At 35.5% G+C, this 25,527-nt stretch overlaps 72 non-coding genes and 4 pseudogenes across 72 annotated transcripts; all 76 read right to left on the bottom strand.

Annotated features, from left to right (window-relative positions):
* Positions 1 to 84: 84 nt before the first annotated feature.
* Positions 85 to 203, bottom strand: LOC145298663 (5S ribosomal RNA). The gene has a single exon (XR_013870937.1). It is a non-coding gene; the product is annotated as a 5S ribosomal RNA (ribosomal RNA).
* A 151-nt stretch (positions 204 to 354) lies between these two features.
* On the bottom strand, positions 355 to 473 carry LOC145300905 (5S ribosomal RNA). Its single transcript, XR_013873113.1, has one exon. It is a non-coding gene; the product is annotated as a 5S ribosomal RNA (ribosomal RNA).
* Positions 474 to 624: 151 nt separating this feature from the next.
* On the bottom strand, positions 625 to 743 carry LOC145298662 (5S ribosomal RNA). The gene has a single exon (XR_013870936.1). It is a non-coding gene; the product is annotated as a 5S ribosomal RNA (ribosomal RNA).
* Positions 744 to 894: 151 nt separating this feature from the next.
* LOC145300168 (5S ribosomal RNA) lies at positions 895 to 1,013 on the bottom strand. Its single transcript, XR_013872404.1, has one exon. It is a non-coding gene; the product is annotated as a 5S ribosomal RNA (ribosomal RNA).
* Positions 1,014 to 1,165: 152 nt separating this feature from the next.
* Positions 1,166 to 1,284, bottom strand: LOC145299699 (5S ribosomal RNA). The gene has a single exon (XR_013871947.1). It is a non-coding gene; the product is annotated as a 5S ribosomal RNA (ribosomal RNA).
* A 151-nt stretch (positions 1,285 to 1,435) lies between these two features.
* On the bottom strand, positions 1,436 to 1,554 carry LOC145300901 (5S ribosomal RNA). The gene has a single exon (XR_013873109.1). It is a non-coding gene; the product is annotated as a 5S ribosomal RNA (ribosomal RNA).
* A 151-nt stretch (positions 1,555 to 1,705) lies between these two features.
* On the bottom strand, positions 1,706 to 1,824 carry LOC145300122 (5S ribosomal RNA). Its single transcript, XR_013872358.1, has one exon. It is a non-coding gene; the product is annotated as a 5S ribosomal RNA (ribosomal RNA).
* A 151-nt stretch (positions 1,825 to 1,975) lies between these two features.
* LOC145301120 (5S ribosomal RNA) lies at positions 1,976 to 2,094 on the bottom strand. Its single transcript, XR_013873321.1, has one exon. It is a non-coding gene; the product is annotated as a 5S ribosomal RNA (ribosomal RNA).
* Positions 2,095 to 2,245: 151 nt separating this feature from the next.
* On the bottom strand, positions 2,246 to 2,364 carry LOC145300167 (5S ribosomal RNA). Its single transcript, XR_013872403.1, has one exon. It is a non-coding gene; the product is annotated as a 5S ribosomal RNA (ribosomal RNA).
* A 153-nt stretch (positions 2,365 to 2,517) lies between these two features.
* On the bottom strand, positions 2,518 to 2,636 carry LOC145301276 (5S ribosomal RNA). The gene has a single exon (XR_013873474.1). It is a non-coding gene; the product is annotated as a 5S ribosomal RNA (ribosomal RNA).
* A 151-nt stretch (positions 2,637 to 2,787) lies between these two features.
* LOC145298661 (5S ribosomal RNA) lies at positions 2,788 to 2,906 on the bottom strand. The gene has a single exon (XR_013870935.1). It is a non-coding gene; the product is annotated as a 5S ribosomal RNA (ribosomal RNA).
* A 151-nt stretch (positions 2,907 to 3,057) lies between these two features.
* LOC145300270 (5S ribosomal RNA) lies at positions 3,058 to 3,176 on the bottom strand. Its single transcript, XR_013872500.1, has one exon. It is a non-coding gene; the product is annotated as a 5S ribosomal RNA (ribosomal RNA).
* Positions 3,177 to 3,327: 151 nt separating this feature from the next.
* Positions 3,328 to 3,446, bottom strand: LOC145298660 (5S ribosomal RNA). Its single transcript, XR_013870934.1, has one exon. It is a non-coding gene; the product is annotated as a 5S ribosomal RNA (ribosomal RNA).
* Positions 3,447 to 3,597: 151 nt separating this feature from the next.
* Positions 3,598 to 3,716, bottom strand: LOC145299484 (5S ribosomal RNA). The gene has a single exon (XR_013871739.1). It is a non-coding gene; the product is annotated as a 5S ribosomal RNA (ribosomal RNA).
* Positions 3,717 to 3,867: 151 nt separating this feature from the next.
* LOC145298659 (5S ribosomal RNA) lies at positions 3,868 to 3,986 on the bottom strand. Its single transcript, XR_013870933.1, has one exon. It is a non-coding gene; the product is annotated as a 5S ribosomal RNA (ribosomal RNA).
* A 152-nt stretch (positions 3,987 to 4,138) lies between these two features.
* Positions 4,139 to 4,257, bottom strand: LOC145298658 (5S ribosomal RNA). The gene has a single exon (XR_013870932.1). It is a non-coding gene; the product is annotated as a 5S ribosomal RNA (ribosomal RNA).
* Positions 4,258 to 4,408: 151 nt separating this feature from the next.
* On the bottom strand, positions 4,409 to 4,527 carry LOC145301050 (5S ribosomal RNA). The gene has a single exon (XR_013873252.1). It is a non-coding gene; the product is annotated as a 5S ribosomal RNA (ribosomal RNA).
* A 151-nt stretch (positions 4,528 to 4,678) lies between these two features.
* On the bottom strand, positions 4,679 to 4,797 carry LOC145301439 (5S ribosomal RNA; annotated as a pseudogene).
* A 151-nt stretch (positions 4,798 to 4,948) lies between these two features.
* On the bottom strand, positions 4,949 to 5,067 carry LOC145300272 (5S ribosomal RNA). Its single transcript, XR_013872502.1, has one exon. It is a non-coding gene; the product is annotated as a 5S ribosomal RNA (ribosomal RNA).
* Positions 5,068 to 5,218: 151 nt separating this feature from the next.
* Positions 5,219 to 5,336, bottom strand: LOC145301454 (5S ribosomal RNA; annotated as a pseudogene).
* Positions 5,337 to 5,488: 152 nt separating this feature from the next.
* On the bottom strand, positions 5,489 to 5,607 carry LOC145298657 (5S ribosomal RNA). Its single transcript, XR_013870931.1, has one exon. It is a non-coding gene; the product is annotated as a 5S ribosomal RNA (ribosomal RNA).
* Positions 5,608 to 5,759: 152 nt separating this feature from the next.
* On the bottom strand, positions 5,760 to 5,878 carry LOC145299848 (5S ribosomal RNA). The gene has a single exon (XR_013872092.1). It is a non-coding gene; the product is annotated as a 5S ribosomal RNA (ribosomal RNA).
* Positions 5,879 to 6,029: 151 nt separating this feature from the next.
* LOC145301138 (5S ribosomal RNA) lies at positions 6,030 to 6,148 on the bottom strand. The gene has a single exon (XR_013873339.1). It is a non-coding gene; the product is annotated as a 5S ribosomal RNA (ribosomal RNA).
* Positions 6,149 to 6,297: 149 nt separating this feature from the next.
* Positions 6,298 to 6,416, bottom strand: LOC145299895 (5S ribosomal RNA). The gene has a single exon (XR_013872137.1). It is a non-coding gene; the product is annotated as a 5S ribosomal RNA (ribosomal RNA).
* A 151-nt stretch (positions 6,417 to 6,567) lies between these two features.
* On the bottom strand, positions 6,568 to 6,686 carry LOC145298656 (5S ribosomal RNA). The gene has a single exon (XR_013870930.1). It is a non-coding gene; the product is annotated as a 5S ribosomal RNA (ribosomal RNA).
* Positions 6,687 to 6,837: 151 nt separating this feature from the next.
* LOC145300577 (5S ribosomal RNA) lies at positions 6,838 to 6,956 on the bottom strand. Its single transcript, XR_013872792.1, has one exon. It is a non-coding gene; the product is annotated as a 5S ribosomal RNA (ribosomal RNA).
* Positions 6,957 to 7,107: 151 nt separating this feature from the next.
* Positions 7,108 to 7,226, bottom strand: LOC145298655 (5S ribosomal RNA). The gene has a single exon (XR_013870929.1). It is a non-coding gene; the product is annotated as a 5S ribosomal RNA (ribosomal RNA).
* Positions 7,227 to 7,378: 152 nt separating this feature from the next.
* On the bottom strand, positions 7,379 to 7,497 carry LOC145299846 (5S ribosomal RNA). The gene has a single exon (XR_013872090.1). It is a non-coding gene; the product is annotated as a 5S ribosomal RNA (ribosomal RNA).
* A 144-nt stretch (positions 7,498 to 7,641) lies between these two features.
* Positions 7,642 to 7,760, bottom strand: LOC145298653 (5S ribosomal RNA). Its single transcript, XR_013870928.1, has one exon. It is a non-coding gene; the product is annotated as a 5S ribosomal RNA (ribosomal RNA).
* Positions 7,761 to 7,910: 150 nt separating this feature from the next.
* LOC145299887 (5S ribosomal RNA) lies at positions 7,911 to 8,029 on the bottom strand. Its single transcript, XR_013872129.1, has one exon. It is a non-coding gene; the product is annotated as a 5S ribosomal RNA (ribosomal RNA).
* A 152-nt stretch (positions 8,030 to 8,181) lies between these two features.
* Positions 8,182 to 8,300, bottom strand: LOC145299845 (5S ribosomal RNA). The gene has a single exon (XR_013872089.1). It is a non-coding gene; the product is annotated as a 5S ribosomal RNA (ribosomal RNA).
* A 151-nt stretch (positions 8,301 to 8,451) lies between these two features.
* On the bottom strand, positions 8,452 to 8,570 carry LOC145298651 (5S ribosomal RNA). The gene has a single exon (XR_013870926.1). It is a non-coding gene; the product is annotated as a 5S ribosomal RNA (ribosomal RNA).
* Positions 8,571 to 8,720: 150 nt separating this feature from the next.
* LOC145298650 (5S ribosomal RNA) lies at positions 8,721 to 8,839 on the bottom strand. The gene has a single exon (XR_013870925.1). It is a non-coding gene; the product is annotated as a 5S ribosomal RNA (ribosomal RNA).
* A 152-nt stretch (positions 8,840 to 8,991) lies between these two features.
* LOC145300935 (5S ribosomal RNA) lies at positions 8,992 to 9,110 on the bottom strand. Its single transcript, XR_013873142.1, has one exon. It is a non-coding gene; the product is annotated as a 5S ribosomal RNA (ribosomal RNA).
* Positions 9,111 to 9,261: 151 nt separating this feature from the next.
* LOC145298649 (5S ribosomal RNA) lies at positions 9,262 to 9,380 on the bottom strand. The gene has a single exon (XR_013870924.1). It is a non-coding gene; the product is annotated as a 5S ribosomal RNA (ribosomal RNA).
* A 151-nt stretch (positions 9,381 to 9,531) lies between these two features.
* LOC145300576 (5S ribosomal RNA) lies at positions 9,532 to 9,650 on the bottom strand. The gene has a single exon (XR_013872791.1). It is a non-coding gene; the product is annotated as a 5S ribosomal RNA (ribosomal RNA).
* Positions 9,651 to 9,801: 151 nt separating this feature from the next.
* Positions 9,802 to 9,920, bottom strand: LOC145298648 (5S ribosomal RNA). Its single transcript, XR_013870923.1, has one exon. It is a non-coding gene; the product is annotated as a 5S ribosomal RNA (ribosomal RNA).
* A 152-nt stretch (positions 9,921 to 10,072) lies between these two features.
* On the bottom strand, positions 10,073 to 10,191 carry LOC145299844 (5S ribosomal RNA). Its single transcript, XR_013872088.1, has one exon. It is a non-coding gene; the product is annotated as a 5S ribosomal RNA (ribosomal RNA).
* Positions 10,192 to 10,335: 144 nt separating this feature from the next.
* On the bottom strand, positions 10,336 to 10,454 carry LOC145298647 (5S ribosomal RNA). Its single transcript, XR_013870921.1, has one exon. It is a non-coding gene; the product is annotated as a 5S ribosomal RNA (ribosomal RNA).
* A 150-nt stretch (positions 10,455 to 10,604) lies between these two features.
* On the bottom strand, positions 10,605 to 10,723 carry LOC145298646 (5S ribosomal RNA). The gene has a single exon (XR_013870920.1). It is a non-coding gene; the product is annotated as a 5S ribosomal RNA (ribosomal RNA).
* A 152-nt stretch (positions 10,724 to 10,875) lies between these two features.
* LOC145301404 (5S ribosomal RNA) lies at positions 10,876 to 10,994 on the bottom strand (annotated as a pseudogene).
* A 151-nt stretch (positions 10,995 to 11,145) lies between these two features.
* Positions 11,146 to 11,264, bottom strand: LOC145298645 (5S ribosomal RNA). The gene has a single exon (XR_013870919.1). It is a non-coding gene; the product is annotated as a 5S ribosomal RNA (ribosomal RNA).
* A 151-nt stretch (positions 11,265 to 11,415) lies between these two features.
* LOC145300575 (5S ribosomal RNA) lies at positions 11,416 to 11,534 on the bottom strand. The gene has a single exon (XR_013872790.1). It is a non-coding gene; the product is annotated as a 5S ribosomal RNA (ribosomal RNA).
* Positions 11,535 to 11,685: 151 nt separating this feature from the next.
* LOC145298644 (5S ribosomal RNA) lies at positions 11,686 to 11,804 on the bottom strand. The gene has a single exon (XR_013870918.1). It is a non-coding gene; the product is annotated as a 5S ribosomal RNA (ribosomal RNA).
* Positions 11,805 to 11,956: 152 nt separating this feature from the next.
* On the bottom strand, positions 11,957 to 12,075 carry LOC145299843 (5S ribosomal RNA). Its single transcript, XR_013872087.1, has one exon. It is a non-coding gene; the product is annotated as a 5S ribosomal RNA (ribosomal RNA).
* A 144-nt stretch (positions 12,076 to 12,219) lies between these two features.
* On the bottom strand, positions 12,220 to 12,338 carry LOC145298642 (5S ribosomal RNA). Its single transcript, XR_013870917.1, has one exon. It is a non-coding gene; the product is annotated as a 5S ribosomal RNA (ribosomal RNA).
* A 150-nt stretch (positions 12,339 to 12,488) lies between these two features.
* On the bottom strand, positions 12,489 to 12,607 carry LOC145298641 (5S ribosomal RNA). Its single transcript, XR_013870916.1, has one exon. It is a non-coding gene; the product is annotated as a 5S ribosomal RNA (ribosomal RNA).
* Positions 12,608 to 12,759: 152 nt separating this feature from the next.
* On the bottom strand, positions 12,760 to 12,878 carry LOC145301130 (5S ribosomal RNA). The gene has a single exon (XR_013873331.1). It is a non-coding gene; the product is annotated as a 5S ribosomal RNA (ribosomal RNA).
* Positions 12,879 to 13,029: 151 nt separating this feature from the next.
* On the bottom strand, positions 13,030 to 13,148 carry LOC145300652 (5S ribosomal RNA). The gene has a single exon (XR_013872866.1). It is a non-coding gene; the product is annotated as a 5S ribosomal RNA (ribosomal RNA).
* A 149-nt stretch (positions 13,149 to 13,297) lies between these two features.
* On the bottom strand, positions 13,298 to 13,416 carry LOC145298639 (5S ribosomal RNA). Its single transcript, XR_013870914.1, has one exon. It is a non-coding gene; the product is annotated as a 5S ribosomal RNA (ribosomal RNA).
* Positions 13,417 to 13,567: 151 nt separating this feature from the next.
* LOC145300574 (5S ribosomal RNA) lies at positions 13,568 to 13,686 on the bottom strand. The gene has a single exon (XR_013872789.1). It is a non-coding gene; the product is annotated as a 5S ribosomal RNA (ribosomal RNA).
* Positions 13,687 to 13,837: 151 nt separating this feature from the next.
* On the bottom strand, positions 13,838 to 13,956 carry LOC145298638 (5S ribosomal RNA). The gene has a single exon (XR_013870913.1). It is a non-coding gene; the product is annotated as a 5S ribosomal RNA (ribosomal RNA).
* Positions 13,957 to 14,108: 152 nt separating this feature from the next.
* Positions 14,109 to 14,227, bottom strand: LOC145299842 (5S ribosomal RNA). The gene has a single exon (XR_013872086.1). It is a non-coding gene; the product is annotated as a 5S ribosomal RNA (ribosomal RNA).
* A 144-nt stretch (positions 14,228 to 14,371) lies between these two features.
* LOC145298637 (5S ribosomal RNA) lies at positions 14,372 to 14,490 on the bottom strand. Its single transcript, XR_013870912.1, has one exon. It is a non-coding gene; the product is annotated as a 5S ribosomal RNA (ribosomal RNA).
* A 150-nt stretch (positions 14,491 to 14,640) lies between these two features.
* LOC145298636 (5S ribosomal RNA) lies at positions 14,641 to 14,759 on the bottom strand. The gene has a single exon (XR_013870911.1). It is a non-coding gene; the product is annotated as a 5S ribosomal RNA (ribosomal RNA).
* Positions 14,760 to 14,911: 152 nt separating this feature from the next.
* On the bottom strand, positions 14,912 to 15,030 carry LOC145301129 (5S ribosomal RNA). The gene has a single exon (XR_013873330.1). It is a non-coding gene; the product is annotated as a 5S ribosomal RNA (ribosomal RNA).
* Positions 15,031 to 15,181: 151 nt separating this feature from the next.
* LOC145300651 (5S ribosomal RNA) lies at positions 15,182 to 15,300 on the bottom strand. The gene has a single exon (XR_013872865.1). It is a non-coding gene; the product is annotated as a 5S ribosomal RNA (ribosomal RNA).
* Positions 15,301 to 15,449: 149 nt separating this feature from the next.
* LOC145298635 (5S ribosomal RNA) lies at positions 15,450 to 15,568 on the bottom strand. Its single transcript, XR_013870910.1, has one exon. It is a non-coding gene; the product is annotated as a 5S ribosomal RNA (ribosomal RNA).
* A 151-nt stretch (positions 15,569 to 15,719) lies between these two features.
* On the bottom strand, positions 15,720 to 15,838 carry LOC145298634 (5S ribosomal RNA). The gene has a single exon (XR_013870909.1). It is a non-coding gene; the product is annotated as a 5S ribosomal RNA (ribosomal RNA).
* A 152-nt stretch (positions 15,839 to 15,990) lies between these two features.
* Positions 15,991 to 16,109, bottom strand: LOC145298633 (5S ribosomal RNA). Its single transcript, XR_013870908.1, has one exon. It is a non-coding gene; the product is annotated as a 5S ribosomal RNA (ribosomal RNA).
* A 151-nt stretch (positions 16,110 to 16,260) lies between these two features.
* LOC145299549 (5S ribosomal RNA) lies at positions 16,261 to 16,379 on the bottom strand. The gene has a single exon (XR_013871802.1). It is a non-coding gene; the product is annotated as a 5S ribosomal RNA (ribosomal RNA).
* Positions 16,380 to 16,530: 151 nt separating this feature from the next.
* On the bottom strand, positions 16,531 to 16,649 carry LOC145300583 (5S ribosomal RNA). Its single transcript, XR_013872797.1, has one exon. It is a non-coding gene; the product is annotated as a 5S ribosomal RNA (ribosomal RNA).
* A 150-nt stretch (positions 16,650 to 16,799) lies between these two features.
* On the bottom strand, positions 16,800 to 16,918 carry LOC145300330 (5S ribosomal RNA). The gene has a single exon (XR_013872558.1). It is a non-coding gene; the product is annotated as a 5S ribosomal RNA (ribosomal RNA).
* A 152-nt stretch (positions 16,919 to 17,070) lies between these two features.
* On the bottom strand, positions 17,071 to 17,189 carry LOC145298632 (5S ribosomal RNA). Its single transcript, XR_013870907.1, has one exon. It is a non-coding gene; the product is annotated as a 5S ribosomal RNA (ribosomal RNA).
* Positions 17,190 to 17,341: 152 nt separating this feature from the next.
* LOC145298631 (5S ribosomal RNA) lies at positions 17,342 to 17,460 on the bottom strand. Its single transcript, XR_013870906.1, has one exon. It is a non-coding gene; the product is annotated as a 5S ribosomal RNA (ribosomal RNA).
* A 150-nt stretch (positions 17,461 to 17,610) lies between these two features.
* On the bottom strand, positions 17,611 to 17,729 carry LOC145298630 (5S ribosomal RNA). Its single transcript, XR_013870905.1, has one exon. It is a non-coding gene; the product is annotated as a 5S ribosomal RNA (ribosomal RNA).
* A 152-nt stretch (positions 17,730 to 17,881) lies between these two features.
* LOC145299841 (5S ribosomal RNA) lies at positions 17,882 to 18,000 on the bottom strand. Its single transcript, XR_013872085.1, has one exon. It is a non-coding gene; the product is annotated as a 5S ribosomal RNA (ribosomal RNA).
* A 151-nt stretch (positions 18,001 to 18,151) lies between these two features.
* Positions 18,152 to 18,270, bottom strand: LOC145300770 (5S ribosomal RNA). Its single transcript, XR_013872981.1, has one exon. It is a non-coding gene; the product is annotated as a 5S ribosomal RNA (ribosomal RNA).
* Positions 18,271 to 18,421: 151 nt separating this feature from the next.
* LOC145301371 (5S ribosomal RNA) lies at positions 18,422 to 18,541 on the bottom strand (annotated as a pseudogene).
* A 149-nt stretch (positions 18,542 to 18,690) lies between these two features.
* Positions 18,691 to 18,809, bottom strand: LOC145298628 (5S ribosomal RNA). Its single transcript, XR_013870903.1, has one exon. It is a non-coding gene; the product is annotated as a 5S ribosomal RNA (ribosomal RNA).
* A 150-nt stretch (positions 18,810 to 18,959) lies between these two features.
* Positions 18,960 to 19,078, bottom strand: LOC145298626 (5S ribosomal RNA). The gene has a single exon (XR_013870902.1). It is a non-coding gene; the product is annotated as a 5S ribosomal RNA (ribosomal RNA).
* Positions 19,079 to 19,230: 152 nt separating this feature from the next.
* LOC145298625 (5S ribosomal RNA) lies at positions 19,231 to 19,349 on the bottom strand. Its single transcript, XR_013870901.1, has one exon. It is a non-coding gene; the product is annotated as a 5S ribosomal RNA (ribosomal RNA).
* Positions 19,350 to 19,500: 151 nt separating this feature from the next.
* Positions 19,501 to 19,619, bottom strand: LOC145298624 (5S ribosomal RNA). Its single transcript, XR_013870900.1, has one exon. It is a non-coding gene; the product is annotated as a 5S ribosomal RNA (ribosomal RNA).
* Positions 19,620 to 19,771: 152 nt separating this feature from the next.
* LOC145300580 (5S ribosomal RNA) lies at positions 19,772 to 19,890 on the bottom strand. Its single transcript, XR_013872795.1, has one exon. It is a non-coding gene; the product is annotated as a 5S ribosomal RNA (ribosomal RNA).
* A 150-nt stretch (positions 19,891 to 20,040) lies between these two features.
* On the bottom strand, positions 20,041 to 20,159 carry LOC145298623 (5S ribosomal RNA). Its single transcript, XR_013870899.1, has one exon. It is a non-coding gene; the product is annotated as a 5S ribosomal RNA (ribosomal RNA).
* Positions 20,160 to 20,310: 151 nt separating this feature from the next.
* On the bottom strand, positions 20,311 to 20,429 carry LOC145298622 (5S ribosomal RNA). Its single transcript, XR_013870898.1, has one exon. It is a non-coding gene; the product is annotated as a 5S ribosomal RNA (ribosomal RNA).
* Positions 20,430 to 25,527: the final 5,098 nt, after the last annotated feature.

The following is a 25,527-nucleotide window of genomic DNA, read 5'->3' as shown; positions in this document are numbered from 1 at the left end:
TATTTTGTTTTTTGTTTTTTTATCTAATATTTTACATTAAAATCGAACGCATTTTTATGAGTTTTTCCAAAAATTCAGGGGAAATGCTTACAGCACCTGGTATTCCCAAGCGGTCACCCATCTAAGTACTGACCAGGCTCTACGTTGCTTAACTTCGGGGATCGGACGAGAACCGGTGTTTTCAACGTGATATGGCCGTAAGCGAAGACGTGCCATAATTTTACCTATTACAATTTCAATATTTATTTACCAAATCTGATAATGTAATGATATTTTGTTTTTTGTTTTTTTACCTAATATTTTACATTAAAATCGAACGCATTTTTATGAGTTTTTCCAAAAATTCAGGGGAAATGCTTACAGCACCTGGTATTCCCAAGCGGTCACCCATCTAAGTACTGACCAGGCTCTACGTTGCTTAACTTCGGGGATAAGACGAGAACCGGTGTTTTCAACGTGATATGGCCGTAAGCGAAGACGTGCCATAATTTTAACTATTACAATTTCAATATTTATTTACCAAATCGTATAATGTAAGTATATTTTGTTTTTTGTTTTTTTATCTAATATTTTACATTAAAATCGAACGCATTTTTATGAGTTTTTCCAAAAATTCAGGGGAAATGCTTACAGCACCTGGTATTCCCAAGCGGTCACCCATCTAAGTACTGACCAGGCTCTACGTTGCTTAACTTCGGGGATCGGACGAGAACCGGTGTTTTCAACGTGATATGGCCGTAAGCGAAGACGTGCCATAATTTTAACTATTACAATTTCAATATTTATTTACCAAATCTGATAATGTAATGATATTTTGTTTTTTGTTTTTTTACCTAATATTTTACATTAAAATCGAACGCATTTTTATGAGTTTTTCCAAAAATTCAGGGGAAATGCTTACAGCACCTGGTATTCCCAAGCGGTCACCCATCTATGTACTGACCAGGCTCTACGTTGCTTAACTTCGGGGATCGGACGAGAACCGGTGTTTTCAACGTGATATGGCCGTAAGCGAAGACGTGCCATAATTTTAACTATTACAATTTCAATATTTATTTTCCAAATCTGATAATGTAATGATATTTTGTTTTTTGGTTTTTTTATCTAATATTTTACATTAAAACCGGACGCATTTTTATGAGTTTTTCCAAAAATTCAGGGGAAATGCTTACAGCACCTGGTATTCCCAAGCGGTCACCCATCTAAGTACTGACCAGGCTCTACGTTGCTTGACTTCGGGGATCGGACGAGAACCGGTGTTTTCAACGTGATATGGCCGTAAGCGAAGACGTGCCATAATTTTAACTATTACAATTTCAATATTTATTTACCAAATCTTATAATGTAAGTATATTTTGTTTTTTGTTTTTTTATCTAATATTTTACATTAAAATCGAACGCATTTTTATGAATTTTTCCAAAAATTCAGGGGAAATGCTTACAGCACCTGGTATTCCCAAGCGGTCACCCATCTAAGTACTGACCAGGCTCTACGTTGCTTAACTTAAGGGATCGGACGAGAACCGGTGTTTTCAACGTGATATGGCTGTAAGCGAAGACGTGCCATAATTTTAACTATTACAATTTCAATATTTATTTTCCAAATCTGATAATGTAATGATATTTTGTTTTTTGTTTTTTTATCTAATATTTTACATTAAAATCGAACGCATTTTTATGAGTTTTTCCAAAAATTCAGGGGAAATGCTTACAGCACCTGGTATTCCCTAGCGGTCACCCATCTAAGTACTGACCAGGCTCTACGTTGCTTAACTTCGGGGATCGGACGAGAACCGGTGTTTTCAACGTGATATGGCCGTAAACGAAGACGTGCCATAATTTTAACTATTACAATTTCAATATTTATTTACCAAATCTGATAATGTAATGATATTTTGTTTTTTGTTTTTTTATCTAATATTTTACATTAAAATCGAACGCATTTTTATGAGTTTTTCCAAAAATTCAGGGGAAATGCTTACAGCACCTGGTATTCCCAAGCGGTAACCCCTCTAAGTATTGACCAGGCTCTACGTTGCTTAACTTCGGGGATCGGACGAGAACCGGTGTTTTCAACGTGATATGGCCGTAAGCGAAGACGTGCCATAATTTTACCTATTACAATTTCAATATTTATTTACCAAATCTGATAATGTAATGATATTTTGTTTTTTGTTTTTTTATCTAATATTTTACATTAAAATCGAACGCATTTTTATGAGTTTTTCCAAAAATTCAGGGGAAATGCTTACAGCACCTGGTATTCCCAAGCGGTCACCCATCTATGTACTGACCAGGCTCTACGTTGCTTAACTTCGGGGATCGGACGAGAACCGGTGTTTTCAACGTGATATGGCCGTAAGCGACGACGTGCCATAATTTTAACTATTACAATTTCAATATTTATTTTCCAAATCTGATAATGTAATGATATTTTGTTTTTTGGTTTTTTTTATCTAATATTTTACATTAAAACCGGACGCATTTTTATGAGTTTTTCCAAAAATTCAGGGGAAATGCTTACAGCACCTGGTATTCCCAAGCGGTCACCCATCTAAGTACTGACAAGGCTCTACGTTGCTTGACTTCGGGGATCGGACGAGAACCGGTGTTTTCAACGTTATATGGCCGTAAGCGAAGACGTGCCATAATTTTAACTATAACAATTTCAATGTTTATTTACCAAATCTGATAATGTAATGATATTTTGTTTTTTGTTTTTGTATCTAATATTTTACATTAAAATCGAACGCATTTTTATGAGTTTTTCCAAAAATTCAGGGGAAATGCTTACAGCACCTGGTATTCCCAAGCGGTCACCCATCTAAGTACTGACCAGGCTCTACGTTGCTTAACTTCGGGGATCGGACGAGAACCGGTGTTTTCAACGTGATATGGCCGTAAGCGAAGACGTGCCATAATTTTAACTATTACAATTTCAATATTTATTTACCAAATCTTATAATGTAAGTATATTTTGTTTTTTGTTTTTTTATCTAATATTTTACATTAAAATCGAACGCATTTTTATGAGTTTTTCCAAAAATTCAGGGGAAATGCTTACAGCACCTGGTATTCTCAAGCGGTCACCCATCTAAGTACTGACCAGGCTCTACGTTGCTTACCTTCGGGGATCGGACGAGAACCGGTGTTTTCAACGTGATATGGCCGTAAGCGAAGACGTGCCATAATTTTAACTATTACAATTTCAATATTTATTTACCAAATCTGATAATGTAATGATATTTTGTTTTTTGTTTTTTTATCTAATATTTTACATTAAAATCGAACGCATTTTTATGAGTTTTTCCAAAAATTCAGGGGAAATGCTTACAGCACCTGGTATTCCCAAGCGGTCACCCATCTAAGTACTGACCAGGCTCTACGTTGCTTAACTTCGGGGATCGGACGAGAACCGGTGTTTTCAACGTGATATGGCCGTAAGCGAAGACGTGCCATAATTTTAACTATTACAATTTCAATATTTATTTTCCAAATCTGATAATGTAATGATATTTTGTTTTTTGTTTTTTTATCTAATATTTTACATTAAAATCGAACGCATTTTTATGAGTTTTTCCAAAAATTCAGGGGAAATGCTTACAGCACCTGGTATTCCCAAGCGGTCACCCATCTAAGTACTGACCAGGCTCTACGTTGCTTAACTTCGGGGATCGGACGAGAACCGGTGTTTTCAACGTGATATGGCCGTAAACGAAGACGTGCCATAATTTTAACTATTACAATTTCAATATTTATTTACCAAATCTGATAATGTAATGATATTTTGTTTTTTGTTTTTTTATCTAATATTTTACATTAAAATCGAACGCATTTTTATGAGTTTTTCCAAAAATTCAGGGGAAATGCTTACAGCACCTGGTATTCCCAAGCGGTCACCCATCTAAGTACTGACCAGGCTCTACGTTGCTTAACTTCGGGGATCGGACGAGAACCGGTGTTTTCAACGTGATATGGCCGTAAGCGAAGACGTGCCATAATTTTACCTATTACAATTTCAATATTTATTTACCAAATCTGATAATGTAATGATATTTTGTTTTTTGTTTTTTTTACCTAATATTTTACATTAAAATCGAACGCATTTTTATGAGTTTCTCCAAAAATTCAGGGGAAATGCTTACAGCACCTGGTATTCCCAAGCGGTCACCCATCTAAGTACTGACCAGGCTCTACGTTGCTTAACTTCGGGGATCGGACGAGAACCGGTGTTTTCAACGTGATATGGCCGTAAGCGAAGACGTGCCATAATTTTAACTATTACAATTTCAATATTTATTTACCAAATCTGATAATGTAATGATATTTTGTTTTTTGTTTTTTTATCTAATATTTTACATTAAAATCGAACGCATTTTTATGAGTTTTTCCAAAAATTCAGGGGAAATGCTTACAGCACCTGGTATTCCCAAGCGGTCACCCATCTAAGTACTGACCAGGCTCCACGTTGCTTAACTTCGGGGATCGGACGAGAACCGGTGTTTTATACGTGATATGGCTGTAAACGACGACGTGCCATAATTTTAACTATTACAATTTCAATATTTATTTACCAAATCTGATAATGTAATGATATTTTGTTTTTTGTTTTTTTATCTAATATTTTACATTAAAATCGAACGCATTTTTATGAGTTTTTCCAAAAAGTCAGGGGAAATGCTTACAGCACCTGGTATTCCCAAGCGGTAACCCATATAAGTACTGACCAGGCTCTACGTTGCTTAACTTCGGGGATCGGACGAGAACCGGTGATTTCAACGCTAGACGGCCGTAAGCGAAGACGTGCCATAATTTTACCTATTACAATTTCAATATTTATTTACCAAATCTGATAATGTAATGATATTTTGTTTTTTGTTTTTTTATCTAATATTTTACATTAAAATCGAACGCATTTTTATGAGTTTTTCCAAAAATTCAGGGGAAATGCTTACAGCACCTGGTATTCCCAAGCGGTCACCCATCTAAGTACTGACCAGGCTCTACGTTGCTTAACTACGGGGATCGGACGAGAACCGGTGTTTTCAACGTGATATGGCCGTTAGCGAAGACGTGCCATAATTTTAACTATTACAATTTCAATATTTATTTACCAAATCTGATAATGTAATGATATTTTGTTTTTTGTTTTTTTATCTAATATTTTACATTAAAATCGAACGCATTTTTATGAGTTTTTCCAAAAATTCAGGGGAAATGCTTACAGCACCTGGTATTCCCAAGCGGTCACCCATCTAAGTACTGACCAGACTCTACGTTGCTTAACGTAAGGATCGGACGAGAACCGGTGTTTTCAACGTGATATGGCCGTAAGAAAAGACGTGCCATAATTTTACCTATTACAATTTCAATATTTATTTACCAAATCTGATAATGTAATGATATTTTGTTTTTTGTTTTTTTTACCTAATATTTTACATTAAAATCGAACGCATTTTTATGAGTTTTTCCAAAAAGTCAGGGGAAATGCTTACAGCACCTGGTATTCCCAAGCGGTCACCCATCTAAGTACTGACCAGGCTCTACGTTGCTTAACTTCGGGGATCGGACGAGAACCGGTGTTTTCAACGTGATATGGCCGTAAGCGAAGACGTGCCATAATTTTACCTATTACAATTTCAATATTTATTTACCAAATCTGATAATGTAATGATATTTTGTTTTTTGTTTTTTTTACCTAATATTTTACATTAAAATCGAACGCATTTTTATGAGTTTTTCCAAAAAGTCAGGGGAAATGCTTACAGCACCTGGTATTCCCAAGCGGTCACCCATCTAAGTACTGACCAGGCTCTACGTTGCTTAACTTCAGGGATCGGACGAGAACCGGTGTTTTCAACGTGATATGGCCGTAAGCGAAGACGTGCCATAATTTTAACTATTACAATTTCAATATTTATTTACCAAATCTGATAATGTAATGATATTTTGTTTTTTGTTTTTTTATCTAATATTTTACATTAAAATCGAACGCATTTTTATGAGTTTTTCCAAAAATTCAGGGGAAATGCTTACAGCACCTGGTATTCCCAAGCGGTCACCCATCTAAGTACTGACCAGGCTCTACGTTGCTTAACTTCGGGGATCGGACGAGAACCGGTTTTTTATACGTGATATGGCTGTAAGCGAAGACGTGCCATAATTTTAACTATTACAATTTCAATATTTATTTACCAAATCTGATAATGTAATGATATTTTGTTTTTTGTTTTTTTATCTAATATTAAATTAAAATCGAACGCATTTTTATGAGTTTTTCCAAAAAGTCAGGGGAAATGCTTACAGCACCTGGTATTCCCAAGCGGTCACCCATCTAAGTACTGACCAGGCTCTACGTTGCTTAACTTCGGGGATCGGACGAGTACCGGTGTTTTCAACGTGATATGGCCGTAAGCGAAGACGTGCCATAATTTTAACTATTACAATTTCAATATTTATTTACCAAATCTGATAATGTAATGATATTTTGTTTTTTGTTTTTTTATCTAATATTTTACATTAAAATCGAACGCATTTTTATGAGTTTTTCCAAAAATTCAGGGGAAATGCTTACAGCACCTGGTATTCCCAAGCGGTCACCCATCTAAGTACTGACCAGGCTCTACGTTGCTTAACTTCGGGGATCGGACGAGAACCGGTGTTTTCAACGTGATATGGCCGTAAGCGAAGACGTGCCATAATTTTAACTATTACAATTTCAATATTTATTTACCAAATCTTATAATGATATGATATTTTGTTTTTTGTTTTTTTATCTAATATTTTACATTAAAATCGAACGCATTTTTATGAGTTTTTCCAAAAATTCAGGGGAAATGCTTACAGCACCTGGTATTCCCAAGCGGTCACCCATCTAAGTACTGACCAGGCTCTACGTTGCTTAACTACGGGGATCGGGCGAGAACCGGTGTTTTCAACGTGATATGGCCGTAAGCGAAGACGTGGCATAATTTTAACTATTACAATTTCAATATTTATTTACCAAATCTGATAATGTAATGATATTTTGTTTTTTGTTTTTTTATCTAATATTTTACATTAAAATCGAACGCATTTTTATGAGTTTTTCCAAAAATTCAGGGGAAATGCTTACAGCACCTGGTATTCCCAAGCGGTCACCCATCTAAGTACTGACCAGGCTCTACGTTGCTTAACTTCGGGGATCGGACGAGAACCGGTGTTTTCAACGTGATATGGCCGTAAGCGAAGACGTGCCATAATTTTACCTATTACAATTTCAATATTTATTTACCAAATCTGATAATGTAATGATATTTTGTTTTTTGTTTTTTTTACCTAACATTTTACATTAAAATCGAACGCATTTTTATGAGTTTTTCCAAAAAGTCAGGGGAAATGCTTACAGCACCTGGTATTCCCAAGCGGTCACCCATCTAAGTACTGACCAGGCTCTACGTTGCTTAACTTCAGGGATCGGACGAGAACCGGTGTTTTCAACGTGATATGGCCGTAAGCGAAGACGTGCCATAATTTTAACTATTACAATTTCAATATTTATTTACCAAATCTGATAATGTAATGATATTTTGTTTTTTTATCTAATATTTTACATTAAAATCGAACGCATTTTTATGAGTTTTTCCAAAAATTCAGGGCAAATGCTTACAGCACCTGGTATTCCCAAGCGGTCACCCATCTAAGTACTGACCAGGCTCTACGTTGCTTAACTTCGGGGATCGGACGAGAACCGGTGTTTTCAACGTGATATGGCCGTAAGCGAAGACGTGCCATAATTTTAACAATTACAATTTCAATATTTATTTACCAAATCTGATAATGTAATGATATTTTGTTTTTTGTTTTTTATCTAATATTTTACATTAAAATCGAACGCATTTTTATGAGTTTTTCCAAAAAGTCAGGGGAAATGCTTACAGCACCTGGTATTCCCAAGCGGTCACCCATCTAAGTACTGACCAGGCTCTACGTTGCTTAACTTCGGGGATCGGACGAGAACCGGGGTTTTCAACGTGATATGGCCGTAAGCGAAGACGTGCCATAATTTTAACTATTACAATTTCAATATTTATTTACCAAATCTGATAATGTAATGATATTTTTTTTTTTGTTTTTTTTACCTAATATTTTACATTAAAATCGAACGCATTTTTATGAGTTTTTCCAAAAATTAAGGGGAAATGCTTACAGCACCTGGTATTCCCAAGCGGTCACCCATCTAAGTACTGACCAGGCTCTACGTTGCTTAACTTCAGGGATCGGACGAGAACCGGTGTTTTCAACGTGATATGGCCGTAAGCGAAGACGTGCCATAATTTTAACTATTACAATTTCAATATTTATTTACCAAATCTGATTATGTAATGATATTTTGTTTTTTGTTTTTTTATCTAATATTTTACATTAAAATCGAACGCATTTTTATGAGTTTTTCCAAAAATTCAGGGGAAATGCTTACAGCACCTGGTATTCCCAAGCGGTCACCCATCTAAGTACTGACCAGGCTCTACGTTGCTTAACTTCGGGGATCGGACGAGAACCGGTGTTTTCAACGTGATATGGCCGTAAGCGAAGACGTGCCATAATTTTACCTATTACAATTTCAATATTTATTTACCAAATCTGATAATGTAATGATATTTTGTTTTTTGTTTTTTATCTAATATTTTACATTAAAATCGAACGCATTTTTATGAGTTTTTCCAAAAAGTCAGGGGAAATGCTTACAGCACCTGGTATTCCCAAGCGGTCACCCATCTAAGTACTGACCAGGCTCTACGTTGCTTAACTTCGGGGATCGGACGAGAACCGGTGTTTTCAACGTGATATGGCCGTAAGCGAAGACGTGCCATAATTTTACCTATTACAATTTCAATATTTATTTACCAAATCTGATAATGTAATGATATTTTGTTTTTTGTTTTTTTTACCTAATATTTTACATTAAAATCGAACGCATTTTTATGAGTTTTTCCAAAAAGTCAGGGGAAATGCTTAAAGCACCTGGTATTCCCAAGCGGTCACCCATCTAAGTACTGACCAGGCTCTACGTTGCTTAACTTCAGGGATCGGACGAGAACCGGTGTTTTCAACGTGATATGGCCGTAAGCGAAGACGTGCCATAATTTTAACTATTACAATTTCAATATTTATTTACCAAATCTGATAATGTAATGATATTTTGTTTTTTGTTTTTTTATCTAATATTTTACATTAAAATCGAACGCATTTTTATGAGTTTTTCCAAAAATTCAGGGGAAATGCTTACAGCACCTGGTATTCCCAAGCGGTCACCCATCTAAGTACTGACCAGGCTCTACGTTGCTTAACTTCGGGGATCGGACGAGAACCGGTGTTTTCAACGTGATATGGCCGTAAGCGAAGACGTGCCATAATTTTAACTATTACAATTTCAATATTTATTTACCAAATCTTATAATGATATGATATTTTGTTTTTTGTTTTTTTATCTAATATTTTACATTAAAATCGAACGCATTTTTATGAGTTTTTCCAAAAATTCAGGGGAAATGCTTACAGCACCTGGTATTCCCAAGCGGTCACCCATCTAAGTACTGACCAGGCTCTACGTTGCTTAACTACGGGGATCGGGCGAGAACCGGTGTTTTCAACGTGATATGGCCGTAAGCGAAGACGTGGCATAATTTTAACTATTACAATTTCAATATTTATTTACCAAATCTGATAATGTAATGATATTTTGTTTTTTGTTTTTTTATCTAATATTTTACATTAAAATCGAACGCATTTTTATGAGTTTTTCCAAAAATTCAGGGGAAATGCTTACAGCACCTGGTATTCCCAAGCGGTCACCCATCTAAGTACTGACCAGGCTCTACGTTGCTTAACTTCGGGGATCGGACGAGAACCGGTGTTTTCAACGTGATATGGCCGTAAGCGAAGACGTGCCATAATTTTACCTATTACAATTTCAATATTTATTTACCAAATCTGATAATGTAATGATATTTTGTTTTTTGTTTTTTTTACCTAACATTTTACATTAAAATCGAACGCATTTTTATGAGTTTTTCCAAAAAGTCAGGGGAAATGCTTACAGCACCTGGTATTCCCAAGCGGTCACCCATCTAAGTACTGACCAGGCTCTACGTTGCTTAACTTCAGGGATCGGACGAGAACCGGTGTTTTCAACGTGATATGGCCGTAAGCGAAGACGTGCCATAATTTTAACTATTACAATTTCAATATTTATTTACCAAATCTGATAATGTAATGATATTTTGTTTTTTTATCTAATATTTTACATTAAAATCGAACGCATTTTTATGAGTTTTTCCAAAAATTCAGGGCAAATGCTTACAGCACCTGGTATTCCCAAGCGGTCACCCATCTAAGTACTGACCAGGCTCTACGTTGCTTAACTTCGGGGATCGGACGAGAACCGGTGTTTTCAACGTGATATGGCCGTAAGCGAAGACGTGCCATAATTTTAACAATTACAATTTCAATATTTATTTACCAAATCTGATAATGTAATGATATTTTGTTTTTTGTTTTTTATCTAATATTTTACATTAAAATCGAACGCATTTTTATGAGTTTTTCCAAAAAGTCAGGGGAAATGCTTACAGCACCTGGTATTCCCAAGCGGTCACCCATCTAAGTACTGACCAGGCTCTACGTTGCTTAACTTCGGGGATCGGACGAGAACCGGTGTTTTCAACGTGATATGGCCGTAAGCGAAGACGTGCCATAATTTTACCTATTACAATTTCAATATTTATTTACCAAATCTGATAATGTAATGATATTTTGTTTTTTGTTTTTTTTACCTAATATTTTACATTAAAATCGAACGCATTTTTATGAGTTTTTCCAAAAAGTCAGGGGAAATGCTTAAAGCACCTGGTAATCCCCAGCGGTCACCCATCTAAGTACTGACCAGGCTCTACGTTGCTTAACTTCAGGGATCGGACGAGAACCGGTGTTTTCAACGTGATATGGCCGTAAGCGAAGACGTGCCATAATTTTAACTATTACAATTTCAATATTTATTTACCAAATCTGATAATGTAATGATATTTTGTTTTTTGTTTTTTTATCTAATATTTTACATTAAAATCGAACGCATTTTTATGAGTTTTTCCAAAAATTCAGGGGAAATGCTTACAGCACCTGGTATTCCCAAGCGGTCACCCATCTAAGTACTGACCAGGCTCTACGTTGCTTAACTTCGGGGATCGGACGAGAACCGGTGTTTTCAACGTGATATGGCCGTAAGCGAAGACATACCATAATTTTAACTATTACAATTTCAATATTTATTTACCAAATCTTATAATGATATGATATTTTGTTTTTTGTTTTTTTATCTAATATTTTACATTAAAATCGAACGCATTTTTATGAGTTTTTCCAAAAATTCAGGGGAAATGCTTACAGCACCTGGTATTCCCAAGCGGTCACCCATCTAAGTACTGACCAGGCTCTACGTTGCTTAACTACGGGGATCGGGCGAGAACCGGTGTTTTCAACGTGATATGGCCGTAAGCGAAGACGTGGCATAATTTTAACTATTACAATTTCAATATTTATTTACCAAATCTGATAATGTAATGATATTTTGTTTTTTGTTTTTTTATCTAATATTTTACATTAAAATCGAACGCATTTTTATGAGTTTTTCCAAAAATTCAGGGGAAATGCTTACAGCACCTGGTATTCCCAAGCGGTCACCCATCTAAGTACTGACCAGGCTCTACGTTGCTTAACTTCGGGGATCGGACGAGAACCGGTGTTTTCAACGTGATATGGCCGTAAGCGAAGACGTGCCATAATTTTACCTATTACAATTTCAATATTTATTTACCAAATCTGATAATGTAATGATATTTTGTTTTTTGTTTTTTTTACCTAACATTTTACATTAAAATCGAACGCATTTTTATGAGTTTTTCCAAAAAGTCAGGGGAAATGCTTACAGCACCTGGTATTCCCAAGCGGTCACCCATCTAAGTACTGACCAGGCTCTACGTTGCTTAACTTCAGGGATCGGACGAGAACCGGTGTTTTCAACGTGATATGGCCGTAAGCGAAGACGTGCCATAATTTTAACTATTACAATTTCAATATTTATTTACCAAATCTGATAATGTAATGATATTTTGTTTTTTTATCTAATATTTTACATTAAAATCGAACGCATTTTTATTAGTTTTTCCAAAAATTCAGGGGAAATGCTTACAGCACCTGGTATTCCCAAGCGGTCACCCATCTAAGTACTGACCAGGCTCTACGTTGCTTAACTTCGGGGATCGGACGAGAACCGGTGTTTTCAACGTGATATGGCCGTAAGCGAAGACGTGCCATAATTTTACCTATTACAATTTCAATATTTATTTACCAAATCTGATAATGTAATGATATTTTGTTTTTTGTTTTTTATCTAATATTTTACATTAAAATCGAACGCATTTTTATGAGTTTTTCCAAAAAGTCAGGGGAAATGCTTACAGCACCTGGTATTCCCAAGCGGTCACCCATCTAAGTACTGACCAGGCTCTACGTTGCTTAACTTCGGGGATCGGACGAGAACCGGTGTTTTCAACGTGATATGGCCGTAAGCGAAGACGTGCCATAATTTTACCTATTACAATTTCAATATTTATTTACCAAATCTGATAATGTAATGATATTTTGTTTTTTGTTTTTTTTACCTAATATTTTACATTAAAATCGAACGCATTTTTATGAGTTTTTCCAAAAAGTCAGGGGAAATGCTTAAAGCACCTGGTATTCCCAAGCGGTCACCCATCTAAGTACTGACCAGGCTCTACGTTGCTTAACTTCAGGGATCGGACGAGAACCGGTGTTTTAAACGTGATATGGCCGTAAGCGAAGACGTGCCATAATTTTAACTATTACAATTTCAATATTTATTTACCAAATCTGATAATGTAATGATATTTTGTTTTTTGTTTTTTTATCTAATATTTTACATTAAAATCGAACGCATTTTTATGAGTTTTTCCAAAAATTCAGGGGAAATGCTTACAGCACCTGGTATTCCCAAGCGGTCACCCATCTAAGTACTGACCAGGCTCTACGTTGCTTAACTTCGGGGATCGGACGAGAACCGGTGTTTTATACGTGATATGGCTGTAAGCGAAGACGTGCCATAATTTTAACTATTACAATTTCAATATTTATTTACCAAATCTGATAATGTTATGATATTTTGTTTTTTGTTTTTTTATCTAATATTAAATTAAAATCGAACGCATTTTTATGAGTTTTTCCAAAAATTCAGGGGAAATGCTTACAGCACCTGGTATTCCCAAGCGGTCACCCATCTAAGTACTGACCAGGCTCTACGTTGCTTAACTTCGGGGATCGGACGAGAACCGGTGTTTTCAACGTGATATGGCCGTAAGCGAAGACATACCATAATTTTAACTATTACAATTTCAATATTTATTTACCAAATCTTATAATGATATGATATTTTGTTTTTTGTTTTTTTATCTAATATTTTACATTAAAATCGAACGCATTTTTATGAGTTTTTCCAAAAATTCAGGGGAAATGCTTACAGCACCTGGTATTCCCAAGCGGTCACCCATCTAAGTACTGACCAGGCTCTACGTTGCTTAACTACGGGGATCGGGCGAGAACCGGTGTTTTCAACGTGATATGGCCGTAAGCGAAGACGTGGCATAATTTTAACTATTACAATTTCAATATTTATTTACCAAATCTGATAATGTAATGATATTTTGTTTTTTGTTTTTTTATCTAATATTTTACATTAAAATCGAACGCATTTTTATGAGTTTTTCCAAAAATTCAGGGGAAATGCTTACAGCACCTGGTATTCCCAAGCGGTCACCCATCTAAGTACTGACCAGGCTCTACGTTGCTTAACTTCGGGGATCGGACGAGAACCGGTGTTTTCAACGTGATATGGCCGTAAGCGAAGACGTGCCATAATTTTACCTATTACAATTTCAATATTTATTTACCAAATCTGATAATGTAATGATATTTTGTTTTTTGTTTTTTTTACCTAACATTTTACATTAAAATCGAACGCATTTTTATGAGTTTTTCCAAAAAGTCAGGGGAAATGCTTACAGCACCTGGTATTCCCAAGCGGTCACCCATCTAAGTACTGACCAGGCTCTACGTTGCTTAACTTCAGGGATCGGACGAGAACCGGTGTTTTCAACGTGATATGGCCGTAAGCGAAGACGTGCCATAATTTTAACTATTACAATTTCAATATTTATTTACCAAATCTGATAATGTAATGATATTTTGTTTTTTTATCTAATATTTTACATTAAAATCGAACGCATTTTTATTAGTTTTTCCAAAAATTCAGGGGAAATGCTTACAGCACCTGGTATTCCCAAGCGGTCACCCATCTAAGTACTGACCAGGCTCTACGTTGCTTAACTTCGGGGATCGGACGAGAACCGGTGTTTTCAACGTGATATGGCCGTAAGCGAAGACGTGCCATAATTTTACCTATTACAATTTCAATATTTATTTACCAAATCTGATAATGTAATGATATTTTGTTTTTTGTTTTTTATCTAATATTTTACATTAAAATCGAACGCATTTTTATGAGTTTTTCCAAAAAGTCAGGGGAAATGCTTACAGCACCTGGTATTCCCAAGCGGTCACCCATCTAAGTACTGACCAGGCTCTACGTTGCTTAACTTCGGGGATCGGACGAGAACCGGTGTTTTCAACGTGATATGGCCGTAAGCGAAGACGTGCCATAATTTTACCTATTACAATTTCAATATTTATTTACCAAATCTGATAATGTAATGATATTTTGTTTTTTGTTTTTTTTACCTAATATTTTACATTAAAATCGAACGCATTTTTATGAGTTTTTCCAAAAAGTCAGGGGAAATGCTTAAAGCACCTGGTATTCCCAAGCGGTCACCCATCTAAGTACTGACCAGGCTCTACGTTGCTTAACTTCAGGGATCGGACGAGAACCGGTGTTTTAAACGTGATATGGCCGTAAGCGAAGACGTGCCATAATTTTAACTATTACAATTTCAATATTTATTTACCAAATCTGATAATGTAATGATATTTTGTTTTTTGTTTTTTTATCTAATATTTTACATTAAAATCGAACGCATTTTTATGAGTTTTTCCAAAAATTCAGGGGAAATGCTTACAGCACCTGGTATTCCCAAGCGGTCACCCATCTAAGTACTGACCAGGCTCTACGTTGCTTAACTTCGGGGATCGGACGAGAACCGGTGTTTTATACGTGATATGGCTGTAAGCGAAGACGTGCCATAATTTTAACTATTACAATTTCAATATTTATTTACCAAATCTGATAATGTTATGATATTTTGTTTTTTGTTTTTTTATCTAATATTAAATTAAAATCGAACGCATTTTTATGAGTTTTTCCAAAAAGTCAGGGGAAATGCTTACAGCACCTGGTATTCCCAAGCGGTCACCCATCTAAGTACTGACCAGGCTCTACGTTGCTTAACTTCGGGGATCGGACGAGAACCGGTGTTTTCAACGTGATATGGCCGTAAGCGAAGACGTGCCATAATTTTAACTATTACAATTTCAATATTTATTTACCAAATCTGATAATGTAATGATATTTTGTTTTTTGTTTTTTTATCTAATATTTTACATTAAAATCGAACGCATTTTTATGAGTTTTTCCAAAAATTCAGGGGAAATGCTTACAGCACCTGGTATTCCCAAGCGGTCACCCATCTAAGTACTGACCAGGCTCTACGTTGCTTAACTTCGGGGATCGGACGAGAACCGGTGTTTTCAACGTGATATGGCCGTAAGCGAAGACGTGCCATAATTTTAACTATTACAATTTCAATATTTATTTTCCAAATCTGATAATGTAATGATATTTTGTTTTTTGGTTTTTTTATCTAATATTTTACATGAAAACCGGACGCATTTTTATGAGTTTTTCCAAACATTCAGGGGAAATGCTTACAGCACCTGGTATTCCCAAGCGGTCACCCATCTAAGTACTGACCAGGCTCTACGTTGCTTAACTTCGGGGATCGGACGAGAACCGGTGTTTTCAACGTGATATGGCCGTAAGCGAAGACGTGCCATAATTTTAACTATTACAATTTCAATATTTATTTACCAAATCTTATAATGTAAGTATATTTTGTTTTTTGTTTTTTTATCTAATATTTTACATTAAAATCGAACGCATTTTTATGAGTTTTTCCAAAAATTCAGGGGAAATGCTTACAGCACCTGGTATTCCCAAGCGGTCACCCATCTAAGTACTGACCAGGCTCTACGTTGCTTAACTACGGGGATCGGACGAGAACCGGTGTTTTCAACGTGATATGGCCGTAAGCGAAGACGTGCCATAATTTTACCTATTACAATTTCAATATTTATTTACCAAATCTGATAATGTAATGATATTTTTTTTTTGTTTTTTTTACCTAATATTTTACATTAAAATCGAACGCATTTTTATGAGTTTTTCCAAAAATTCAGGGGAAATGCTTACAGCACCTGGTATTCCCAAGCGGTCACCCATCTAAGTACTGACCAGGCTCTACGTTGCTTAACTTCGGGGATCGGACGAGAACCGGTGTTTTCAACGTTATATGGCCGTAAGCGAAGACGTGCCATAATTTTAACAATTACAATTTCAATATTTATTTACCAAATCTGATAATGTAATGATATTTTGTTTTTTGTTTTTTATCTAATATTTTACATTAAAACCGAACGCATTTTTATGAGTTTTTCCAAAAAGTAAGGGGAAATGCTTACAGCACCTGGTATTCCCAAGCGGTCACCCAGCTAAGTACTGACCAGGCTCTACGTTGCTTAACTTCGGGGATCGGACGAGAACCGGTGTTTTCAACGTGATATGGCCGTAAGTGAAGATGTGCCATAATTTTAACTATTACAATTTCAATATTTATTTATCAAATCTGATAATGTAATGATATTTTGTTTTTTGTTTTTTTTACCTAATATTTTACATTAAAATCGAACGCATTTTTATGAGTTTTTCCAAAAATTCAGGGGCAATGCTTACAGCACCTGGTATTCCCAAGCGGTCACCCATCTAAGTACTGACCAGGCTCTACGTTGCTTAACTTCGGGGATCGGACGAGAACCGGTGTTTTCAACGTGATATGGCCGTAAGCGAAGACGTGCCATAATTTTAACTATTACAATTTCAATATTTATTTATCAAATCTGATAATGTAATGATATTTTGTTTTTTGTTTTTTTTACCTAATATTTTACATTAAAATCGAACGCATTTTTATGAGTTTTTCCAAAAATTCAGGGCAAATGCTTACAGCACCTGGTATTCCCAAGCGGTCACCCATCTAAGTACTGACCAGGCTCTACGTTGCTTAACTTCGGGGATCGGACGAGAACCGGTGTTTTCAACGTGATATGGCCGTAAGCGAAGACGTGCCATAATTTTAACAATTACAATTTCAATATTTATTTACCAAATCTGATAATGTAATGATATTTTGTTTTTTGTTTTTTATTTAATATTTTACATTAAAATCGAACGCATTTTTATGAGTTTTTCCAAACAGTCAGGGGAAATGCTTACAGCACCTGGTATTCCCAAGCGGTCACCCATCTAAGTACTGACCAGGCTCTACGTTGCTTAACTTCGGGGATCGGACGAGAACCGGTGTTTTCAACGTGATATGGCCGTAAGCGAAGACGTGCCATAATTTTAACTATTACAATTTCAATATTTATTTACCAAATCTGATAATGTAATGATATTTTGTTTTTTGTTTTTTTTACCTAATATTTTACATTAAAATCGAACGCATTTTTATGAGTTTTTCCAAAAATTAAGGGGAAATGCTTACAGCACCTGGTATTCCCAAGCGGTCACCCATCTAAGTACTGACCAGGCTCTACGTTGCTTAACTTCAGGGATCGGACGAGAACCGGTGTTTTCAACGTGATATGGCCGTAAGCGAAGACGTGCCATAATTTTAACTATTACAATTTCAATATTTATTTACCAAATCTGATAATGTAATGATATTTTGTTTTTTGTTTTTTTATCTAATATTTTACATTAAAACCGCACGCATTTTTATGAGTTTTTCCAAAAAGTCAGGGGAAATGCTTACAGCACCTGGTATTCCAAAGCGGTCACCCATCTAAGTACTGACTAGGCTCTACGTTGCTTAACTTCGGGGATCGGACGAGAACCGGTGTTTTCAACGTGATATGGCCGTAAGCGAAGACGTGCCATAATTTTAACTATTACAATTTCAATATTTATTTACCAAATCTGATAATGTAATGATATTTTGTTTTTTGTTTTTTTATCTAATATTTTACATTAAAATCTAACGCATTTTTATGAGTTTTTCCAAAAATTCAGGGGAAATGCTTACAGCACCTGGTATTCCCAAGCGGTCACCCATCTAAGTACTGACCAGGCTCTACGTTGCTTAACTTCGGGGGATCGGACGAGTACCGGTGTTTTCAACGTGATATGGTCGTAAGGGAAGACGTGCCATAATTTTAACTATTACAATTTTAATATTTATTTACCAAATCTGATAATTTAATGATACTATATTTGTTTTTTTTACCTAATATTTTACATTAAAATCGAACGCATTTTTATGAGTTTTTCCAAAAATTCAGGGGAAATGCTTACAGCACCTGGTATTCCCAAGCGGTCACCCATCTAAGTACTGACCAGGCTCTACGTTGCTTAACTTCGGGGATCGGACGAGAACCGGTGTTTTCAACGTGATATGGCCGTAAGCGAAGACGTGCCATAATTTTAACTATTACAATTTCAATATTTATTTACCAAATCTGATAATGTAATGATATTTTGTTTTTTGTTTTTTATCTAATATTTTACATTAAAATCGAACGCATTTTTATGAGTTTTTCCAAAAATTCAGGGGAAATGCTTACAGCACCTGGTATTCCCAAGCGGTCACCCATCTAAGTACTGACCAGGCTCTACGTTGCTTAACTTCGGGGATCGGACGAGAACCGGTGTTTTCAACGTGATATGGCCGTAAGCGAAGACGTGCCATAATTTTAACTATTACATTTTTAATATTTATTTACCAAATCTGATAATGTAATGATATTTTGTTTTTTGTTTTTTTTATCTAATATTTTACATTAAAATCGAACGCATTTTTATGAGTTTTTCCAAAAATTCAGGGGAAATGCTTACAGCACCTGGTATTCCCAAGCGGTCACCCATCTAAGTACTGACCAGGCTCTACGTTGCTTAACTTCGGGGATCGGACGAGAACCGGTGTTTTCAACGTGATATGGCCGTAAGCGAAGACGTGCCATAATTTTAACTATTACAATTTCAATATTTATTTACCAAATCTGATAATGTAAGTATATTTTGTTTTTTGTTTTTTTATCTAATATTTTACATTAAAATCGAACGCATTTTTATGAGTTTTTCCAAAAAGTCAGGGGAAATGCTTACAGCACCTGGTATTCCCAAGCGGTCACCCATCTAAGTACTGACCAGGCTCTACGTTGCTTAACTTCGGGGATCGGACGAGAACCGGTGTTTTCAACGTGATATGGCCGTAAGCGAAGACGTGCCATAATTTTACCTATTACAATTTCAATATTTATTTACCAAATCTGATAATGTAAGTATATTTTGTTTTTTGTTTTTTTTACCTAATATTTTACATTAAAATCGAACGCATTTTTATGAGTTTTTCCAAAAATGCAGGGGAAATGCTTACAGCACCTGGTATTCCCAAGCGGTCACCCATCTAAGTACTGACCAGGCTCTACGTTGCTTAACTTCGGGGATCGGACGAGAACCGGTGTTTTCAACGTTATATGGCCGTAAGCGAAGACGTGCCATAATTTTAACAATTACAATTTCAATATTTATTTACCAAATCTGATAATGTAATGATATTTTGTTTTTTGTTTTTTATCTAATATTTTACATTAAAACCGAACGCATTTTTATGAGTTTTTCCAAAAATTCAGGGGAAATGCTTACAGCACCTGGTATTCCCAAGCGGTCACCCATCTAAGTACTGACCAGGCTCTACGTTGCTTAACTTCGGGGATCGGACGAGAACCGGTGTTTTCAACGTGATATGGCCGTAAGCGAAGACGTGCCATAATTTTAACTATTACAATTTCAATATTTATTTACCAAATCTGATAATGTAATGATATTTTGTTTTTCGTTTTTGTATCTAATATTTTACATTAAAATCGAACGCATTTTTATGAGTTTTTCCAAAAATTCAGGGGAAATGCTTACAGCACCTGGTATTCCCAAGCGGTCACCCATCTAAGTACTGACCAGGCTCTACGTTGCTTAACTTCGGGGATCGGACGAGAACCGGTGTTTTCAACGTGATATGGCCGTAAGCGAAGACGTGCCATAATTTTAACTATTACAATTTCAATATTTATTTACCCAAATCTGATAATGTAATGATATTTTGTTTTTTTGTTTTTTTATCTAATATTTTACATTAAAATCGAACGCATTTTTATGAGTTTTTCCAAAAATTCAGGGGAAATGCTTATACCACTATCAGCCGGTCACTGAGGTGTGACCGACAGACGTGTTATAGTAAATGTCTTAAAGCGGTCTCATGAAGACATGAAGATGGGCCAGTCATTAGGGTCTGTGTAGTAAGAAGAAAATCATACCTGAGATGTTGGTTTTGGGTGTGGCTCCTTTCCTTTCTCAAGATGATCTCTTCACCCTGGTGGCATTCTGGTGGGAATCTTCATTTCTTTGTCCTCAGGGCCGCCTTTCGACTTAAGACATTTATGAAGGCATTCATGGCAGACACAAGAAAAATGACACGCGACACAATTGTAATATACAAAGGTATAACTAACTATTTTATTTTACATCAGAGATACAATATATATTACAAAAAAAAACAATTTACAATTAATTTTTACAATAGGCTTTTCAAAGCTAACTAACCTACCCTAACTAGTGTTGAGGGAGGGGGTGGCCCCCCCTCATTTACGGAGAGACTGTCTATGCGTCCTCACATCATGGTGGTCGTGCAGGAAAGAGACAGAAAGATAGCAAGGGGATTATGGGAAGGAATTTCTTTGTATCTCTACGCTCATGGACAAATTACCACCCGTCCATGCTGCAGAGTGTGTTAGAAACAGTGGCACAAGGAAATAGTGCCACATCCCTCCCTATGCTATCCGAAATTTATGAGTATTCATAAATTTCAGAAGTCCCTAATTTTCCGTGAATGGTGCGTCAACCGGCCGTCAGCAATCAATGTCCCCATGCTCTACGTTCCATCAGGAACTCAGTGAAGCAAGTTATCTTTTTCCACCAGGCTCCTGGTAGACTGGTATACTGCTTCAAATACCAGAGAGGGTAATCATCCTCGCCCTCCATCGAGGCAATGGCATCATGATTTCAGTAACTGGATTTACACTTTCTTAAGCAACCAGTATAATATTTTTTTAACAAAGCCGGATTTTACGTGAGTTCATCACGCCGACCTATACGTATTTGACTAAGCCGGATTGTACGTGAGTTTATCACGCCGACCTATACGTATTTCACTAAGCCGGATTCTACGTGAGTTTATCACGCCGACCTATACGTATTTCACTAAGCCGGATTGTACGTGAGTTTATCACGCCGACCTATACGTATTTGACTAAGCCGGATTCTACGTGAGTTTATCACGCCGACCTATACGTATTTCACTAAGCCGGATTGTACGTGAGTTTATCACGCCGACCTATACGTATTTCACTAAGCCGGATTCTACGTGAGTTTATCACGCCGACCTATACGTATTTCACTAAGCCGGATTCTACGTGAGTTTATCACGCCGACCTATACGTATTTCACTAAGCCGGATTCTACGTGAGTTTATCACGCCGACCTATACGTATTTCACTAAGCCGGATTCTACGTGAGTTTATCACGCCGACCTATACGTTTTTTAATTTAGTCTGCATAACATTATTTCCGTAACTGGATTTACGCTCCCTTCAGCAACCAGTATAATGTATTTTAACCAAGTCGGAGTTACGTGACCTCATCACGCCGTCCTATATGTATTCCAAGTTATTACTTCAGTTACTGGACTTACGCTCTCTTCAGCAACCAGTATAATGTATTTTAGATAAGTCGGGGTTACGTGACCTCATCACGCCGACCTATATGGATTTTAGTAAAACCTCGGTCTTCAGAGGATCTAATCCAATTAATTCTGTTAGAGCAAGGAGTCTGCCGCCGAGCGACCAATAAAAACCATCCACCACGGAATATTTATTAATAATATAAAGAATTAATTAAGAAGGGCACTCAGCCTTTATGAGTTAGAATACTCAATTAGGGGGAAAAAAATTTCCAAAAATAAACAATTCAGAAACCTGGTATACATTAAATCAATGAAATAGGGTGTTAACAATTTTTTTTCTTAAAAAGAAAACATTTTTAAAAAATCATTTCAGAGCACCTCGGTCACAATTAGAATTTGTTTACACAATGCAAACGCATTTCAGTTATTACATTCATAATTAACTTTTTCCCAAATTTCAGGGTACATTTAAAAAGTATATGTATTTTTTCAAAACTTGATTTACAAAAGATCATTAAAATTTAATTCCAAAATTTAAAAATTATTTCAAGTATTTTGGTTCATCGTTAAAATCAATTTATGTTAGTTAACTTCTTTCCAAAGTAATTCATTTATTATTATAAAAACCAATCTTCTCAAAAGGTCATAAACTTCGAATAGACCCATTTTTCGTAATACAATTCAAAAATTATTCCAAACATTTGGTTCATTATTAAAATTAATCTTCCGAAAAGATCATAGAAAATTCATTTTGAATCAATTTACCCTTCACAATGAGATTCAGAGACATCCCAAAACTTTTTCATTTCGTAATTATTATTTTTAAAATTCAGTGTACATTTAAAGTTATTTAATTGATTCTTAAAAATCATTTCTTCTTTTAGACCATTATCCAGGTCATTTCGAATTCAGAAACTTTTCATGTTAATTAACTTTATTTTCCAAGTAATTATTTTATCATTTAAAAGCAATTCTTTTCCTAAACTCACTCACAAGGATTATTTCGAACTAATAAACTCCCGCCACACCTGGGAGTCACATTAGTTAACGACCAGTTCTGTATAGTTAACAGCTCGAAAAAATTAAAGTTTCAATTAAAGAGAGATCTTTCTAGACTGAGGAAATCTTTTTTTTTCTTAATAATTAATTCAATTTTACGTATATACTCCTCAGTCAATATTTCAGGGACCCCTATCATACGGTCCAATTTCAAATAAACCTTCAATTAAAGAATTCGCTCGAATAATTCTTCCTTAAAAATAATCTAGAATTCAAGAAAATTTCTTTCGTTAGTCAAATAATATTTCCTTAGAAATTATTAAAAATTCAGAGAATATTCGAAATGTAATAGCATAATTTTTCTTTAAAAAAACTATGAACATTTCAGAGAACTCTTAAAAAATTAACGTAATCATGTAACAGTTGGCTTTTCCAAACACTCGAAGATTTCAAAAAATACTTTAAGTGCTGTTTGAATAATTGTCTCAGTTTTTATTTTTAATAAAAACCAATTGAAGACATCATTTAATGTAATTTAACGAAGCATAAATAATTTTGTTCTTTAAACTTGGTAGAAAAATTTAAAAAACTCCAAGTTAATTCGTTATTATATGCCCTCCTGCAATCAGCCATGGGGGTTTAGCTATACAATCATTAAAACACAAGAGTAGAGAAAGAGAATGAGGGGGAAAGAAGGGGATAGAGACAGAGCGATGCGATTGCACACCCTACCACCCTCATAACACTATTACGTAATCTCACAAAAAAACTCTTCGATTTTAAAAGTCACTCTCTCGTCCCCAAAAAAGCTTGCAGAGGGTGAAAGAATGGTAGACAACACGAGAGGTGGAGAAAGAGAGGAAGAGAAACAGAGGCAGGTCGCATTGTTCCACCACCCATCCCTCAACACCCTCACAAACACCATGACGAGGTCGTCTTCGCTTCTTTCCTATGTGCGGCCATTGTTTTAAACAAATAAGTGACAGGTAGACATTAAACATTTCTACGAGTTTAAAACAAATAACTAAATAGAAAAACAATCTTATTTTGAACAATTTTGTAAAAGGCATTCTCACACAAAACTTTCATATTATCTAACCCCAATTTTTTTTTACCAGTAACATTTTTTCTTTTTAAACAGACAAAACATCAATAAAAGAAACATTATCAATTAAAAAAAAATGTCCCCTTATGTTTCAGCTTTACTGTTACCTAACCTGAAAAATAAACACATCAACTGTTCATGGAATAAAATGTAATGTAAAAGTTCTATTTTTTCAAATCTGAATCTAACACTTGCAAAGTCAAAAGAATTTTTTAAAAAGTCCTATATTTTTATAAACCTGAAATAAAGATCAGATAAAAAATGTTAGGTATCCTTTATTTTCTTTCCTTTTTTTTTTAAATTTATTTTTCGAGCTTCGTGTTTGAAGGATTTTTTTCTTTTTTTTTTTCATGTAATAACAAGATGCATAGATATACACACATATCGATATATATCCGGAGAGAGACAGAAAGAGAGAAAGCGTGAGAGAGAAAGAGATATTGCATATTCTAGAGACACTTTTTTTTTTTCTCGTCTCTGTTTTTTTTTTTTTTGTGTGTGGGACACATTTCTTACTTTTTTTTCGAAGGGTTACTTTCAATACTCTTTTTTTTTAAATCGATCTTTTGTAAACTGTTTTTTTTTTGTAGGTGCAAGACAATTTTTTGTTCAGGTTCTGAATTTTCTTTTTTTTGAGTGCGTTTTTTTTTTTTTTGTGCGCGTGTGTACTGGTCTGCCATTTTTTTAAAATTTTGCCAGAAATAATAGTTTTTTCCGTTTTTAAAGACCGTGGACCATTTTTTTTATTCGATTCGTCTAGTGGTCGTTATTTTTGGTTGTGCCGTGGGTTTAAGAGTCGAAATTATTTCCATGCTGGGAAACAATATGTCTTGGTCATAGTGCATCATTTATACTGCGACACAGATGCGACGAGATCCGTCTGGTAATTAACCAGGGTCAATCCTGGTCACGGCACCATTTATACCACTATCAGCCGGTCACTGAGGTGTGACCGACAGACGTGTTATAGTAAATGTCTTAAAGCGGTCTCATGAAGACATGAAGATGGGCCAGTCATTAGGGTCTGTGTAGTAAGAAGAAAATCATACCTGAGATGTTGGTTTTGGGTGTGGCTCCTTTCCTTTCTCAAGATGATCTCTTCACCCTGGTGGCATTCTGGTGGGAATCTTCATTTCTTTGTCCTCAGGGCCGCCTTTCGACTTAAGACATTTATGAAGGCATTCATGGCAGACACAAGAAAAATGACACGCGACACAATTGTAATATACAAAGGTATAACTAACTATTTTATTTTACATCAGAGATACAATATATATTACAAAA

Source organism: Euprymna scolopes, chromosome 18 (genome assembly GCF_053919585.1).
Source record: "Euprymna scolopes isolate OS-2025 chromosome 18, ASM5391958v1, whole genome shotgun sequence".
Lineage (NCBI taxonomy): Eukaryota > Metazoa > Mollusca > Cephalopoda > Sepiida > Sepiolidae > Euprymna > Euprymna scolopes.
Note: the sequence above shows the minus strand (reverse complement) of the source record. Positions and strands in the feature narration are given on the sequence as shown.